The sequence below is a fragment of the Bactrocera neohumeralis genome, unplaced genomic scaffold (assembly GCF_024586455.1).
Source record: "Bactrocera neohumeralis isolate Rockhampton unplaced genomic scaffold, APGP_CSIRO_Bneo_wtdbg2-racon-allhic-juicebox.fasta_v2 cluster11, whole genome shotgun sequence".
NCBI classification, from domain to species: Eukaryota; Metazoa; Arthropoda; class Insecta; order Diptera; family Tephritidae; genus Bactrocera; species Bactrocera neohumeralis.
In genome coordinates, this window is record NW_026089624.1 from 889,673 (window position 1) to 908,092 (window position 18,420).

The 18,420-nt window shown below is 39.6% G+C and overlaps 1 protein-coding gene across 1 annotated transcript in view; it reads right to left on the bottom strand.

Moving 5' to 3' along the window:
- LOC126765699 (uncharacterized) overlaps positions 1–18,411 on the bottom strand; it is a 460,036-nt gene extending 441,625 nt beyond the window's left edge. The window contains exon 1 of the mRNA XM_050483433.1: positions 18,209–18,411. The gene's annotated coding sequence lies outside the window, so the exon portion shown is untranslated. The remainder of the gene's footprint in view (positions 1–18,208) is intronic.
- Between the last annotated feature and the right edge of the window lie 9 nt (positions 18,412–18,420).

An 18,420-nucleotide genomic window follows, 5' to 3' on the forward strand; every position in this document is an offset into this window, starting at 1 on the left:
TCAGCGAATTAAAAGACAGCGACTGCGCTGGCTAGGTCATGTTCTCCGAAAAGACGAAAACAATTCAGTTGTGGAAGTATTCGACGCAGTAACCGCCGGGGGAAGCAGAGGAAGATGAAGACCTCCACTCCGCTGGAAGGACCAAGTAGAGAAGGACCTAGCTTCGCTTGAAATAGACCTAATATATGACACAATTTATGTCAATAGTGCAAAATATGATTCAAGAGATAATAATATCTCAAACCCATTGAGCATTTGTATATGGAATGCTAACGGTGACGCCTGTTTTCTGCCCACCTCGATTTAAAATTACAGACATCCAATTTAAAGACGTTTTTGGAACGCTAGGTCATAGATTTCTAGCAGGTGGAGATTACAATGCAAAACACTTGTAGTGGGCCGAGGACTAATTAACCCGAAAGAAAAACAGTTGTATCAAACTATTATAACTGACACAGTAACCTTGACATAATGTTCGTGGTAAGCCGAAATCTTGACCTAGTTAGAGTAACAAAATACCAGATTTAATTGGTTTTGCTGTAATCAAAAATATAGGTAATTCGCACATAACAGTACATGTACTGACTTATCTTCTAATCATTCTCGTTGATCCAAAAGTGTGTCTATAATAACATCTGATAAAATGAACTGTGTTTTAGTGGGTTAGTTTCTAAGCACTTTAAGCGACACTTACCTTGCAGGAGAATAATTGAAATTAAAAAAAGGCGGAACGAAAAAGGCGATTAATTCAGCGGAGAAACGTGGCGATGCTTGCGCGTTCGTAGCGATCATGCGAAAGAGGCTGGTGCCTTGTCCGTCCATCCCTTTTTTTTGTATGTTGAAATGGTGATGTTGTAGTATTTGTGTGCGTGTGATGTGGAATGTAATGATGATGTGGTGTGTAGGTAAGATGTGATGGTGAATGATGAGGTGGTGTATGTAATGTATGTGGTGTGGGAGTGTAATGTTGTGAGGGGGGTCTGAGACTCATTTAACCATCCCGGGCCCCCTAGCAATTGATTAGCCTAGGAGTCGCTGCAGCTGTTGCAGCGTTGCCACGACGCTGCTAAGACCCGCGGATCGCCGTGGCTGGGGCCTAAGCTGTCGACGCCGAATTGATATTCCGACCCGCTGATGCACTGCTCGACTTCCGGGTGGATGCCTTGTTGCGTGGCTGCGAGGTATCGGTGACCGATTTACATCGCGCATCTTAGTGCGATGAAGCAGCGTGTGATGTGGTCTATTGCAGATTTGGCACAAACCCCTCGATTCACATTCTAGAAGTTTAAACAGTGCCCATGTGCCTGGGCCACTTGCTGACGCTGTAACGGTCGCATCCCTCTGAAGATCCTACAGTGGTGCAGGCGATGTGGGCGGCGGCATAGGGGTCATCTTATATGATGCCCGTCCGAGACCCGTGATGAACGATTGCCTGTTGACGGTGCTGTTGCAACTGCAGCCGGGGCGTTGGGGTAGGCCCGGAGGTGCGTTGCACGCTGGTAGCCGACCGAACGGTTGGCGTGGCTAACACTGGCGTATCTAGATCCATGGTAATCTACTACGTATAAAGGAGATTGTTAATTATAAGTCTGTCATGATTAGATATGAGCAATCGTGCCACAATATGTGGCATGAATGAGTCGTCGTATTGATCGACCAATGGGATTAGTTTTCTTTGTTAATTGCTTACGGAATGTTAATTTTAACGGTTGGTATTAGCGTGTTTCTCGTTTTTTAACGTTTTATGTAATTAGTTAATTGTATAGCGTGAACATCGGCTTGTTGTTTGCGGTTTATTTCGGTTTTGTTCATTAGACGGATTTTTCAATTTCTGCGTGTCGGTATTATTTTACGGATTGTTTATTATGTGCATTTTCGGTGTTATCTGCGGTTGGTAAGAAGCATATTTTAACGAGCGGTCTCGTTAGATTTCCGTTTTTAGTACGGACGTCAACTACTCGTATGTGACCGTCGGAGCCGTGATGTAGCTTCTCTATGCGACCAAGTCGCCATTCTGTAGGGGGTAGACAATCGTCATGTATTAGGACAAAATCTCCAAGCTTTGGCGCCTTTTCAGAAGTTTTCCAGCAGTACCTTTTATGAAGGTCCTTTATATACTCCTCCTTCCATCGGCGGCTGAAATTATGATGGAGAACTTTAATTCTTTCCTATCTATTTAGTAAGGAAAGCGACTCCACGCCTGGCTCAGGTATAGCCAGAATGGGTGCTCCTTTGAGAAAGTGCCCTGGTGTAAGAGCTGTTAGACCTGAGGGATCTTGCGAGAGTGTCGTCAATGGCCATGAATTGAGAACGGCTTCAATACGAATTAATAATGTAGTAAATTCTTCAAAGTTAAATTTGTAGTTTTCAGCTACTTTTTTAAAGTGGGATTTAAAGCTTTTTACCGCTGATTCCCATAAACCACCCATATGAAGAGCGCTTGGAGGGATGAACTGCCAGTTAATGCCTTGGGAAGCGTACTTTTGTACAATCTCAGGTGAAACTTGTTTGATAAAGTCCACAAACTGGTTTTCATTGGCTCTTTGAGCTCCTTTAAATGTCTTGCCATTGTCGCTCATGAGTTTTGACGGAAAACCACGTCGTCCGACGAAACGAGCAAATGCCGCAAGAAAAGCCTCCTTTGTCAGATTTGTACATAGCTCGAGGTGTACTGCTTTTGTCGTAAAACAGACAAAGACAGCCACGTAGCCTTTTATCAGTGTGGGAGACCTTAGCATGGATGCCTTTATTTGAAAAGGCCCAGCAAAATCGACACCTGTGATAGTGAAGGGCGGAGCAAAGTTGCAGCGTTCCGGTGGAAGTGCTGCCATAATCTGTGTTCGCATCTTTTGCTTATGCAAATGCATTTCTTTATTTTTGGCTTGAGTCTTGGGATATAAAACTCTTGGCGGACTATTTGTTGCATGAGGCGGTGTTCAGCGTGTAATAATAGTACGTGGACATAATTGAGATATAATGTGGCAAGTTGCGATCTCTCTGGTATAACAATGGGATGACGTTCGCTGTACGTTAGGCTTGAATTGACAAGCTGATATCTCTTGGCTGAAGTAGCGCGCTTGAGTAGATGCGATAAGAGCGATCTTTGCTTTTTGTAAGTCTAGGTGCGTCACTGTATCGCCTTGGGGATATACTGTGCGTATTCCTTTAATGCTAAGTTTGAGTCGCTCTGTGAATTTGAGCATGTAAGTGATTACCCTGAGGGCTCGGGGGTAAGATGAAAATCTCTCCAAGATGTCAGTATCATCCAATGTTGCGTGAAAGGAGTTGATCTTTCGACTTTCTGGGGCAACAATATTGCGCATGGGCGATTGTAGCCAAGAATCGGGAGATTCTGTTAACCATCGGGGGCCATTCCACCAGAGGGTGGTGGTGGCAAGGTGTAGAGGCTTGCACCCTCTTGTACCTAGATCAGCAGGATTGTCAGCACTGGCTACGTGTCGCCAAGTGGCTGATCCCACTAGGTCAAGAACTTGGACGTTCGATTGGAAATATATGTCTTCCATGCATGTGGTGGTTTTTCCAACCAGGCTAATACAATCTCGGAATCAGACCAGAGATATAATTTATATTTTGCCATATCCAGATGCGTTTGCACTATGGATGCTAGTTTGGCAAGTAGTAGTGCACCACATAGTTCTAGTCGTGGGACACTTATTATTTTTAGAGGAGCCACTTGCGCTTTTGCAACTAGTAAGTGGCTTGTGGTCGCCTTGTCGCTTTGTGTGCGAACATATATAGTGGCGCAATATGCCTTTTCAGAGGCGTCACAGAAGCCGTGTAGTTTGACTTTGTGCTCTGGAATATAATTTACCCATCGTGGCATTTGTATTTGTGTGATGTCGTTTAGATTGCTCGCGAACTGGGACCACTTTTCTAAACGAATTGGCTTTACTTGCTCGTCCCAGTCGGTACCACCTAGCCATAATTCTTGTATTAGAATTTCTGCTTGTATCATAATTGGCGAAAGCCATCCTGCGGGGTCGAAAAGTTTTGCCACAGAGGATAAAATTTGCCTCTTTGTAATAGCTGATAGTGCGGATATTGACTCATTAGTGTACGAAAACTGGTCAGATATCGCATTGCATTGTATCCCCAAAGTTTTTGTTGTGCTTTCCTTTTCGAATTTAAGGAAATTAGTCTTTTAAAATATTAGGGTGGTTCGCCGTTATCTTTTTCAACGAAAACCCTGCTGTATTGAGCGCTTGTGTCACTTGTGCTAGTGACTCGTGTGCCTGTAGAAGATTGTGGCTTCCAGACAGAATGTCGTATACATACGTTTGTATTTTCAACACTTGTGTCGCCAGAGGAAATTCTGACTTTGTGTCTTCTGCCAGTTCGCGGAGTGTATGATTGGCGAGGTATGGGCCACAGTTTACGCCAAAGGTAACTGTTTTTAATTAAAAGTCACGTAGTGGACTATTGGGAGATTTTCGGAAAATAATTCGCTGAAAATCTTGATCATCTTTATGTACGACTATTTGCCGATACATTTTCTCAACATCCCCAATGAAAACGTATTTGTATATACGCCAATTTAGTATGAGGAGCATTAAATCTGGCTGAAGCGTGGGTCCCGTAAATAAAACGTCACTTTGGGAATTCCCCGAACTTGATGATTTTGATGCATTAAAGACAATTCTTACCTTTGTGGTTTTTTTGTCTGGCTTTATTACTGCATGATGTGGCAGGTAAAATGAATAGCATTTACCTATTATAATTTTTTCGCCAGGGCTGACTTCCTCCATGTGGTTTAAATGGAGGTATTCTTCTAAAACCCTATCGTATTCTGGTTTTAACTCGCCTTTTTTAAGTAGGTTTTTTTCCATACTTAAAAACTGTTGGATAGCTGAGGTGCGAGAATGACCTAAGGCGAGTGTGTGGGGAAACTCTGGCTTTCGGGGTAGTCGTACGACGCACAGTGGGGTAAATGGTGCTCAAAATGGAGATTAATTCCCACAAGTCTTCTAGTTATGGAAAAGTTATTTTTTTTTAGTTAGTTAATCATAAAGAAGTAAGAAAATAATGCAATTCGAGTTTTTTGATTATTTTTTTTATATCTTAAAAAACAAAAATATGCTGAACACCGGTTTTCTAAATTTTTAATTTTCTTAAGCTTCAAATTTTATTTAAAATAAATATATAAACTGTTTCTTCATCACCATAATCATATTCATGATCATTGTCGTCTTCGCTTGAATTTTTATCATCGCCTTCATCATCATGGTCATCATCAACTTCATTATTATTGCCACTCTCTATCACGATCAACTCTAATGCTTCTTCGGGTAAATCCTGCACTTTTTTTTTGGTAATTTTCTTGTGGTTGATATAACGGGATCAGAACGGATTAGAAGTCTGTTAAATATGTCTTCATTTGTTTTTTTTCTGCTGTATTTGCGAGAAAAATGTTCTCTAAAATTCTTAAAATCTTTGTTTCGCGCTTCCTGAGCTTCTTCTGATAATTGTCCGATTGGCAACATAGCGTGCGATATTATCTCTGGTCCATGGATAAAATATTTGTGAAGTGTTGGAGGCATGTTATACCAAGGATAACATTCAACGAAATATTTTGCTGTATTTAAAGCGTAGTCACGAAACTTCTGTACCTCAATATCGTGCCCACTAGAAACAACTACGAGTATTGTATGAATCTTTTTAATCAAATTTAAGTCAACTTTAGTAATTGCTGCTGACATCTCGGGATTTTGAAAGAAACGCCTAGCTGTATTGTCATCGTTAGAATTCCCAAAGCCAGGTTTCGGTTGGTCAACAATCAGACCAATTTTATCTTTAAATCCTTTTTGAATCCGTGCTTTATTTTCCGAAACTAATAGAAAAAAATTTCAAAATTTTTCATTAAATTTATCACAACTAGAGTTTTTCATTATGTTATAAAGACTTTGACGAGGAACCCAAATTACATTAGAACTAGTTCCTATAAGGATGATAATAGTATTTTTATCCTCTTTAAATGTAGTCAATGTCGGTATCGCTTTTACCATGTTAGTTAAATATACATCACTATTGTTATTTCTCTCGACTACACATGACATACAAACATTAGTAATAAAAATTGCGCGGGAAAAAACAATGTCGGTTATCATGATTTTACACATACCCTAAACCTTAGATAAGAACCTTATGCCATATTAATTAATTATTACAAAATGTAAGAAATCAAAATTTTATTTCAAAAATGTATGTGGTGATGTTTATTATTATACATATGTAAGTAAAACGCGAATTTTAGACTATTTAAGAATATGTTCTTATGCATTTAAACTGCCGCTTATCGTAACGTGGGGTGTGAACAAAGCAAACAGTCATCCACTGAACAACAAAAACAATAACAAACCTTTTTTTTGCAATTGCTGTATTTGTTCTTCTTCTGCCTTGAGAAATTCTTGTATATTTGACCAGTCAGTTCGCAAAAAGAAATGAATATACTGAGAAAGTGCGCAGTATTGGCGCAACTTTTTTTTTTACAAAAAGAAACTACAACAGCTATAAATTACAGGAATGAAACAAGATTTGCTTTACCCCGCTTAACTCACAACTATATGCCTGCATATAAGGTCGAAATCCCAATATTTTAAGGCTTTCGCCCAAAAAAAAATTAAAATACTTAGAGACACGTAAAACCACAAATGAAATCTTTTTGTATTTACTAAATTACCTGAACAAGAAGGCTCCATTACAATTTTCTCAAGATTTGTCCAGTTAAAGAAAATAAAAAACTTCGAAGAATTAAAAAAATCACGTATATCACTGTGCGCATACAAAAGAAATATACTTGCAATTTTCAGAGAATATTACAAGAAAACTGTAAATTTTTTCGCCAAATATTTGTTCAGTTAGTGATGTAGAATTTTATCTACTTTTGTTGGATACCAAAAATTTACATGTACCTTTAATTTTGATTTTTGAATTAATCTCCAAAATCGACACATTTTACCCCAATGTGCGACGTACCGGCCATTATCTAATCGAGTAATTGTGGATTTGTAAAAATCCTCACAATATCGATCTTCTGGGGTTGTGATTGATACGGGGGGAGTTCTTCTAACTCCCAAATTTTCTTTAGTTTTGTATTGAGGTACTTGTTTGAGATTTCCTCAACTTGAGTTGTCATTGTTGTGACTGGTTCCGCAACTAGTCCGCTTAGGACCAATCCGAAAATGGTATTTTTATTTTATTAATTTGTATCACCACTTGTGCCGTCCGTTACGGCTCGAAGGACCATGTTTTAGTGGATTAGTTTCTAAGCACTTTAGGCGACACTTACCTTGCACGGGAATAATTGAAATTAAAAAAGGGCGGAACGAAAAAGGCGATTAATTCAGCGGAGAAACGTGGCGATGCTTGCGCGTTCGTAGCGATCATGCGAAAGAGGCTGGTGCCTTGTCCGTCCGTCCCTTTTGTTCCTATTTTTTTGATATGTTGAAATGGTGATGTAGTATTTGTGTGCGTGTGATGTGGAATGTAATGATGATGTGGTGTGTAGGTAAGATGTGATGGAGAATGATGAGGTGGTGTATGTAAAGTATCTGGTGTGGGCGTGTAATGATGTGAGGGGGGTCTGAGACTCATTTAACCAAACTGGTTAAATTATACAATATATGTGAGTCGCCACATTAAGTTTGAGTACAAAATAATTACATGAAGAGATATTGACGAACGCATAAGAGAGCTCATTGATATAACAACTAACACAGCTGTTTTAGCAACACCAAACAAAAACTACTTGTATAAGCCGCCTGGTCCCAAAAAAATCACTAATAGAGAAATAGAAAAGCTTGTAAATGCAAAAATGTGTGCAAGCCGAAAGTGATAGATAAACCGCTCTTCTTCCACTCAGCTTTAAACGTATATAAAGAAGCTGTGTCCAAATTCAAGCAATCGAAATTCCCTTTGGAAAGCCGAAAAGTCCATGAAGCCATCAGTCAACTCCAACATGCCTATACGAGACTTGGGTGGAAATTGGACCTGAAACGACGAGGAAAAGGCTAATGGTTTTGCAAAACATCTTGAAAAGGTATTTCAATCAAATTGCCGAAAAACAACTTTAAGCTGTCAATCTTAGCAAGCACAGCTAACGAGTAGCTCGAGTTTTTTAAGACTTCACCTTGTGAAATTTTTACAATTCTAAAAGAACTTAATACAAAAAAGTCGCCAGGACATGACAATATTACCCCAAATATGCTAATTTAATTTCAAAATATTGCTGTAGAGGTCCCCTCTTTACTCTTCAATGCAATTATTAGTTTCGGATACTATATAATTTCATGGAAAAGGTCCCAGATTATCTTGATAGATAAACCTTGGAAAGACTTAACACAGTCGTGATGCACGGCATAAAGGCCTGATATATAAGATCACAAACATTCTATTCCAATCGAAATTTATTAGAATAATCACTTCTCCGCCATGATAGATACATGCTTAATAAAAATATCCATAAAGATCTCGGTATTCGTATGGTAAAGAAAAAAGTCGAGGACAGCAGAATAAAATACATATCTAAACTCCGAGTTCACCTAAACCACATTGGCCAATGCTTAAATACATTCCTGCCATCAAACAGAGATATATGCCTGCGTAATTAAAAGCAACGTATCACCAAAACAGCTCAACCACTTGTTTGAGCTTGTCTTGTTTTAAATAGATTTAAGCTTTTATTACTTATTGTTAGGCAAAAAACAAAGCATATCCAATATATAAAGAAATATTGCAAAAAAAGTTTGGCCGTACGCAAAATTATTGTGGGAAACAACCAAAATACGTTAAGTGCGCCGGTAAGCATAAGACAGCTGAATGTTCAAAACCAGGGGAACAGCAGCCTAAAAGCTGTAACTGTGCGAAGGGCAACTATCGAGGTGCCTTCTTGCCAAAGAATTACAACAATAAGATAGATAAGACTGGTATGGGTTCCTGGACACAATGTAATCGCAGGAAATTATAAAGCTGACGAGCTAGCAAGAAAAAGCACCCTAGAACTGCTATCGGTAGAATGAGAGCGGATCGATTGCAGGAAATCCAGTGATCTTTTTGCTCTTAGTAAGGCTAGTCTCTCCTTAGTTTTGGGGCTTTTATAGGGCCATTGTCCTATTGGCGTCCACGCAGTAAGGCTGGTATTCCTACCAGACGCCACCTGCAGAAGATATATGGAAGAAGATTAAGTGGAAACAATTCAACACTTTCTCCTAGACCGTCCCGCGTTTGGGAGATCACGACTTAAGCACTTGGGAGCACTACCTTCAGACAGCCAACCAAGTTGGCGGGAATGGAAATAAAATGCCTTTGCAAATTTGTATTGACTATTAAGCGTTTTGTTAATTTTTAGTTCGAACACAGGAGTTCTCTTTTTTTATGACCATACAAAAGACTTCATATAGTAGTCGACCTGCGATCCTTGATTAGCCATCTAATCTAACCTAACTCAATCTATATCAGTGACTGGACTGAACAATACAATTTCAGTAAAATCGACAAATATTTGTGAATTCACACTTTGCTCACCCTTAAACACAAATTATAGGTTATCAGCACAAGAAGTTATACTAAATAGCTTATCTGATAACACAGTACAACAGCTAATCTGGGGGGTGAGAAATTCCAAGTCAGGGTGATGGTACTAGGTCAGTATAGTAAACCCCTCAAAGGGTTTGGCGTTCGTATGTGTCAGTTTTTTTATGACCTTTTAAATTTCACAGTACAACGGCTAATCTGGGGGTGAGAAATTCCAAGTCAGGATGATGGTACTAGGTCAGTATAGTAAAACCCTCAAAGGGTTTGGCGTTCGTATGTGTCAGTTTTTTTTATGACCTTTTAAATTTTTTCTTATGTTATAGTGAACGAAAATTGGGTACCAAATATTGTGTGTAAAAGCTGCTACAACCGTCTAATGGATTGGAAAAATAGATAATAGTGGTTCGCGAGTTATGTTAAACTACGTTTTTGCCAAAATGTTACAACTAAGCGAAAAAACATCAAGATAAGGAAAAAATTTAAAAGGTCATAAAAAACAAGTAAGGAAGGGCTAAGTTCGGGTGTCACCGAACATTTTATACTCTCGCATGATAAAGTGATAATCGAGATTTCATTATTCGTCATTTATATATTTTTCAAATACCGTATTTTTGTAAAGTTTTATTCCGCTATCATCATTGGTTCCTAATGTATACATATATTATACAGAGAAGTCATCAGGGTGTTAAGAACGAATTTCATTGAAATCGGTCGAGTAGTTCCTGAGATATGGTTTTTGGTCCATAAGTGGGCGAGGCCACGCCCATTTTCAATTTTTAAAAAAAGCCTGGGTGCAGCTTTCTTCTGCCATTTCTTCCGTAAAATTTAGTGTTTCTGACGTTTTTTGTTAGTCGGTTAACGGACTTTTAGTGATTTTCAACATAACCTTTGTATGAGAGGTGTGCGTGGTTATTATCCGATTTCTTCCATTTTTGAACGGTATATGGAAATGCCTAAAGGAAACGACTTTGTAGAGTTTGGTTGACATAGCTATAGTAGTTTCCGAGATATCGAGATATGTACAAAAAACTTTGTAGGGGGCGGGGCCACGCCCACTTTTCCAAAAAAAAATTACGTTCAAATATGCCCCTCCCTAATGCGATCCTTTGTGCCAAATGTCACTTTAATATCTTTATTTATGGCTTAGTTATGACACTTTATAAGTTTTCGGTTTCCGCCATTTTGTGGGCGTGGCAGTGGGCCGATTTTGCCCATCTTCGAACTTAACCTTTTTATGGAGCCAAGGAATACGTGTACCAAGTTTCATCATGATATCTCAATTTTTACTCAAGTTACAGCTTGAACGGACGGACGGACGGACAGACAGACATCCGGATTTCGACTCTACTCGTCACCCTGGTCACTTTGGTATATATAACCCTATATCTGACTCTTTTAGTTTTAGGACTTACAAACAACCGTTATGTGAACAAAACTATAATACTCTCCTTAGCAACATTGTTGCGAGAGTATAAAAATTACACATACGAACGCCAAACCCTTTGAGGGTTTTACTATACTGACCTAGTACCATCACCCTGACTTGGAATTTCTCACCCCCAGACAATAATCCCAAAAATGTTCCACAGTGTAATTTACCATCATATCATATAGATCCAAAGAAGCATCTGAAAAATCTTGGATTCACTCTAGCAGACACACAATTCTACAAACCTAGATCCGTGGATATACTAATCGGTAGTGATATCTATCCAAGTATTAAACTCGGTACAGTAAGTGACGGAATTCGGAGGAATCTTGTCCGAAACCATAACCCAACTTTCCCAAATTCCGCCATGGTCTCATTTCACAATGACATGAACCCACAACATGTCGATTTTCCAAATCCGACCAAATTTGTGATATAATGTTTCAAAGAACTATCCAATCTAATTCAGTGGGGCGTTATGTTCTCTTCAGAATTCCATAGTATTGATATTGGGTACTCTAGACACATAGAGTTAGTACAATTCTTCAGAAATAAACAAGCCCTACTCAAAGCAGAAAAAGCAGAATTTGTTAAGGTAATTATGGAATATATATAATATGAAGAATATGAAGAATATAGAATATAACCCTCCGAATAAAGCGACCCAATATTATTTACCACACCATGAAGTCATTAAACTCGATCGTAAAACCACGAAATTGCGTGTGGTATTTAATGCATCTTGTCCCACGTCAAACAATAAAAAATTAATTGATGTCTTACGCATCGGACCTACTTTACAGAAAGACCTAGTTATTCTGATTTAAAATTGGCTATTCTTCCAACTCGTTTGTATTGCATGTATTCAGAAAATGTACAAACTAAAACTTCTGGACCCTAATCATACTCGGTTCCAAAGGATCGTATTTAGAAAGTCACCGGAAAACGCAAGTATTCGCTCAGCGAAAATGAACCTCCAATCACCCTCACATTCTAAAAGGACTTCAACAAGATCACGGAATAACTCATCCATTTTAAGACCATAAACACAAAAAGCCTGGACATTCGATGGACCTCAAAAAGGGTTAATTTTTCTTCCCCGTCAACCCAATGGGGAAAAATCTGCACACCCCAAACGTGAAGTTGTATCAGACACAGCAAAATTGTTTAACTCGGCCGGTTGGCTTAGTCCAATAATAATCAAGGCAGTAATGATAATGCAACAACTATGGTTAGATAACTTTGACAGGGATGAAAGTCTAAAACCTTTCACCCTTCATTGATGGAATCGCTTCGTCAAGGACTATGAAAACATAAACAAAAGTGAAATACCCAGATGGATCGGTTTTTCCCCCATATCCATCATCGAATTCCACGTTTTCTCTGATGCTTCAGAAAAGGGATATGCCAACCACCTTACATTAGAGTCTTAGTAGGATATAATATATGTATGTAAAAATCTTTTAGTATCAAAAACAAGACCGTATCCCTACCCAGATTGAAACTCTGCGGAACGGTCCTTTTAGCTAACCTTGTTGACTATAATCCACCATATCTACACCTAACCAGAATGGAAAATTCATTTTTTGGCTGACGCTACTAAAACTCTACTAGCTTGGTTAAACAAACCACCATATTCATGTACCACTTTTGTTTCTCACCGATGTTTCTAGTAAACTTTTTCTACTAATCGTAAGGAAAACCCAAGGTATGATCACCATCACACAACCTGAAAAACCATCACTCATTATCAAAAAAATAAATCTCATTTTCATGTTGCTTGCGAATATGCAAAAAAAAACACCGTCTATTGGCTTGTGCTACATACTCATCGTATAAAATAAATAAAAAATGCGAATCTGTCATCAAACACCGTTATTGCTTAATTACTTAGAGGGAGTCATAAGTCACAAAGTCGCTGATTCACTTGTAGTGGGAAACATGCATATGTGATATGTGTACCCCGGCCAATTTTGTTTGGAAACCAACACCTCAACCACTTGCGATCCTTCTGGCAACTCTGCTTGTTAAAAGAGTGATAATTGAGCGTGCTATAAAAATTAAATAATTTTCTTGAAAAATCCAAAGAATACGAAGCGCGGAATTCAAGTGCATTGGAGTGCAGAAGCAGCGACTTACAACCACTGACGAATTTAACAATTTGACGAAAAGATTTCTTATTGTACCTTAGCTTAAAGGTATACTTACAACTTATATCAATAAGAGAAAACAGACTGCTTACCTCGCAACGTTACAATCAACCACAACACGTGCGGGGTGATATAGATACCGGGAGCAAGAGAGGGAAGCGACAGGGATAATGCTCGAGAATTCTACGAAAAGGATTCGAGATCGGAGCATACTCTTGTGGAACCCAAAGAGGTGATCTAGTGACTGATGCCCAGAGCGTAATAAAATTATAGAGGGAGCTCTTCTCCAGCCTTCAACCATCTTTTATAAGAGTAAACAACCATTTGTTCTGTTCCCTCGAGAATGGATAAAAGAGTGAAGCAAATGGGTCAGTTTGTGAACGAGGGCAAGGCGAAATATCTCCTGTCAACATACAAACACTCGTCGCAATCGCGACTAGCCTCCCACGTCCCTGTTGACAGTCATAACTTCCAAGTTGTATATAATTTCGTCTATCTTGGAACCGGCATTAACACCAACAACACCGTCGATCAACAACGTAGGTCATGATGTCCGAATGCACGAAAGCACTCCAGCTTTGAAAGTATTCGACGCAATACTCGCCGTGGGAAGCAGAGGAAGAGGAAGACCTCAACTCCGTTGGAAAGACAAGGTGGAGAAAGACATTGCAAAAAGAAGAAATGACTGGCGCGCTGTTGTTAACTCGGGTATAACCGCGTAAGCGGTGTCTACGCCAGTAAAGAAGAAGAAGAAGGAAGTGCAACAGAATACGTTTCGCAGAGTTATTTGAATCACTTTTATATAGTTCTAGCTGTTTAGTTTGGGGGCGATAACAGGAGAACAAAGAACCAGATCTACAATTGTAAACGAATTATATTTTGAAAAGCGTAAGCCGTCGTACAAAACCTTTTAGGATTTTTCTTCTTTGGTTAGTACAAGTGGGGCCACTAATAGAGCTCCAGGCATTGAAAACGCCGACAATAATTTGGGGTGTTGGGATTGATACGATTATAGTTATGGCGAAGTTTTTTGATTTTGGAGTTGTGGAATATAAACTGTTTAATTCTGTAAGCTGGTGCAGAACACCGAGAGGTATGTATATTAGTGTTGTATACGCAATATTGTAACCTCATTTTTAACGCAAACCGGAAACTTATTTTTCACCACATTTGTTATTATTCATCACATTGAGTCATAAGATCAATCTTGAATATGCTTAGCCTTCTATCACTTTATGTGCGAATTTATTAAGATCGGCTTATAATCCGCTTTGACGGCACAGAAGATCTACAGTCGAAGACATGTGAGCTCATCGTATAATACTAACCGGTACCAACTGTACTTTTGTTGCGAATGACATTTTGTATACATTATCCTTAGAAACTCGTACATCTAAATTATCCTATTCAAGGTATTTTTCTAATCATTGAACTCCACTTGGTTGTTGCTAGTACTCGTAGTGTTGGTCTTGTTAACTCTAATTTATTTGTTTTTATAACTAATGATATGATTAGTTTTTCGGTATTCTTATATCTTGGAAGGTAACAAAAATTACTTCGAAAGTCAACTTTGTTCAATAACTATTTTCAACAATTTACTTAACCAAATGCTTAACTTGAGCGTATTCTAAACCAACAGTGGTTTACATAAATATTTTGCATAACACCTTGCATTGTATAAATTGCAAGGTCGCATCTTGAAGAGTTCATAATGGCAGCGTTCTAAAAAGCGCCCGCTCGCAGGTATAAAAATATTTAAATGAAATATTGAACGCGTTTTCAACGACATTTTTCAAAATTGCTGATTGAACGCGTTTTCAACGACATTTTTCAAAATTGCTGACATAACAACTTAACGAGAAATTGACCGATTGGCTTCAAATTGAAACTGAGTATTCTTGAATAAATTTTCTATACATTGCTCTACGATCTTTACGATTGGTTGAAAATTGTAAATTTTGCCATAAGAAAACGACCATTTTTTACCTAAAAAACTCGATTTATTTCAGAACTACGCCATTTTTTAATATCTGATATTTTTCAAAAATCGTAAGTTATTATACAGGAAACACCTTCAATTTTAGTAACCTTTTTGAATTTTTTTGTCTCAGGTACTCTCATTCAATGTCAACAGTTGGGGCACTTTTTTGGTGACGCCTCCAAGAAAAGCACATAACTCCGTTATTTTCCAACATTTGTGTAAAAAAAATATTAAAACATAGCTAAAATATACTTTATTATGTTCAAAGAACTTCGAAACTTTCTTTTATAAAAATTCTCGAAAATCGCCTAATTTTTCATGGGTATACCTTCCCATGTAACCCCCCTTAAGTCCACTGATGTTAACAAAATTCTGAGTTCGGAAAATAAGGTTGAATTTTTGAGGGATGAAGAAGAATTAGCTACAGAAACTGAATGGATTTAAAAAAGTCGTTATAAAAAATTTGCAAAATTTCTATGATCCGAAAACTATTATTTATGACTTAAAAGAGCAAGGTTTAAATGCACTAAGTGCTGTCAATCGACTTCAATTAAAAACTAGAATTTCCTTTGACATGTTTTTGGTAACGTTCGATTCCATGGAGCATAAAAAAGATTTACGAATCAAAAACTATAGCAAATTCAATTGTTTCTATTGAACCCGTAAAACTGTGTAAGAGGATTTCACAATGCAAACATTGCTAATCATTGGCGTAGTCTTAAGTGTTCAAGGTGTACGGACGTGTTTTTCAATTAGCTTAGTGAACTCTGTCATTATATAAAGTAAATAAAACAATCTTCTAACTTGAAAACAAACAAATTGTTAATAATAAACATAAACAAATATTGCACGAAACAAAAACTAAAAAAAAACAATAATGAGTGCTGCGCAACTTACCAACAAAGCCGTAGGCATTCCTTAGCTGTCTACTTCAACTTCAACAAAAAATATTATAAAACGATCTGGTTAAATATAAAAAAATACGTTAGTAGCCACATTAAAATTGAGTAGAAAATAACAGAGGATGGAGTGATGCGTAGAAGTTCACGCAAGTGAGGAAAGTTCTCTGATCGCCATTCACTTGGGAGTGGCCAGAAACGATTCTTTTACACATGGCTCAAGCAGCTCACAACTTCCGGTCTTTGACCAAGTATCCTCTGGGTGGCCTAAGAACATCCGTTCGAAGGCGAGCTAATGTGAGAAGGCGAGAAACATCCCCTGCATATGGTTGTGCGCCACGTAAAAAACACCCCCAATGAAAAGGAACAACAAGCCTCGGAAGAGAAACCCCCCTTTTGATGACGACCATGGCAAACGAAATAAGGACTACGAATTGGGGGCATGCACCTGGAAGGTCCGGACCCTTAATTTGGAAGGTGCCACTGCCCAGCCGGTTGATGTGCTCGTGCAAATAAAGGCTGACATCACCGCCGTCCTAGAAATGCGATGGACGGGACAAGGACAGAGACGAGTAGGTCCTTGTGGCATTTACTACAGTGGCCATATAAAGGAGCGCAAGTTTGGTGTTGGATTCGTGGTGGGAGAGAGACTCCGTCGCCGAGTACTATCATTCACCCCGGTGAATGAATGTCTCGCCACAATCCGCATCAAAGCGATGTTCTTCAACATATCGCTGATTTGCGCCTACGCCCCGATGGAAGAGAAGGACGATGTGACCAAAGATGCCTTCTATGACCGCTTGGAGCGCGCTTATGAGAGCTGCCCCCGTCACGATGTCAAAATCGTGCTTGGCGACTTTAACGCCAGGGTGGGCAAAGAAGGTATATTTGGCACTACGGTCGGTAAATTCAGCCTCCACGACGAAACGTCCCCAAATGGGTTGAGGCTGATTGACTTCGCCGGGGCCCGAAGTATGGTCATCTGTGGTACAAGATTCTAGCACAAGAAGATATGTACATCAAGCTACCTGGCAGTCTCCGGATCGAAAAACCACCAACCAGATCGATCATGTTGTGATAGACGGAAGACACGTCTCCACTGTTCTAGATGTGCGTACGCTCCGAGGTCCTAACATCGACTCGGATCACTATCTTGTTGCAGCCAAGATTCGCACCCGCCTCTGTGCAGCAAAAAACGCACGTCAACAAATACAAGGAAGGTTCGACGTCGAGAAGATTTTCTAGTCGGCTCGTCAACAACTCATTATAGGGGAAATTTGGGACGGCATTTCAAACTCTTTACGTACAGCTGCAACCGAAACCATTGGTTTTCGGAGAGTGCAAACGAACAGCTGGTACGACGAGGAGTGCGGTGTCGCAGCGGAGAGAAAACAGGCTGCCTACCTCGCAACGGTACGATCGACCACAACACGTGCGGGATGGGATAGATACCGAGAGTTGAAGAGGAAAGCGAGACGCATTTGCAGACAGAAGAAGAAAGAGGCCGAAATGCGTGAGTACGAAGAGCTTGATAAGCTGGCCGACAGGGGTAATGCTCGAAAATTCTACGAAAAATGCGGCGGCTTACGGAAGGTTTCAAGACCGGAACATACTCTTGTAGAACCTCCGAAGGTGATCTAGTAACCGAAGCCCAGAGCATACTTGGATTATGGAGGGAACACTTCTCCAGCCTGCTGAATGGCAGTGAACCCACAACACCAGGAGAAGTCGAACCCGATTCCCCAATCGATGACGATGGAGCAGACGTTCCATTGCCCGACCATGAAGAAGTTCGAATAGCAATTGCCCGCCTCAAGAACAACAAAGCGGCAGGGGCCGACGGATTGCCGGCCGAGCTATTCAAACACGGCGGCGAAGAACTGATAAGGAGCATGCATCAGCTTCTTTGTATAATATGATCGGACGAAAGCATGCCCAAAGATTGGAATTTAATTGTGCTATGCCCAATCCATAAAAAAGGAGACCCCACAATCTTCGCCAACTACCGTGGGATAAGCCTCCTCAACATCGCATATAAGGTTCTATCGAGCGTATTGTGTGAAAGATTAAAGCCCACCGTCAACAAACTGATTGGACCTTATCAGTGTGGCTTCAGACCTGGAAATCAACAACCGACCAGATATTCACCATGCGCCAAATCTTGGAAAAGACCCGTGAAAGAAGAATCGACACACATCACCTCTTCGTCGATTTCAAAGCTGCTTTCGACAGCACGAAAAGGAGCTGCCTTTATGCCGCGATGTCTGAATTTGGTATCCCCGCAAAACTAATACGGCTGTGTAAACTGACGTTGAGTAACACCAAAAGCTCCGTCAGGATCGGGAAGGGCCTCTCCGAGCCGTTCGATACCAAACGAGGTTTCAGACAAGGCGATTCCCTATCGTGCGATTT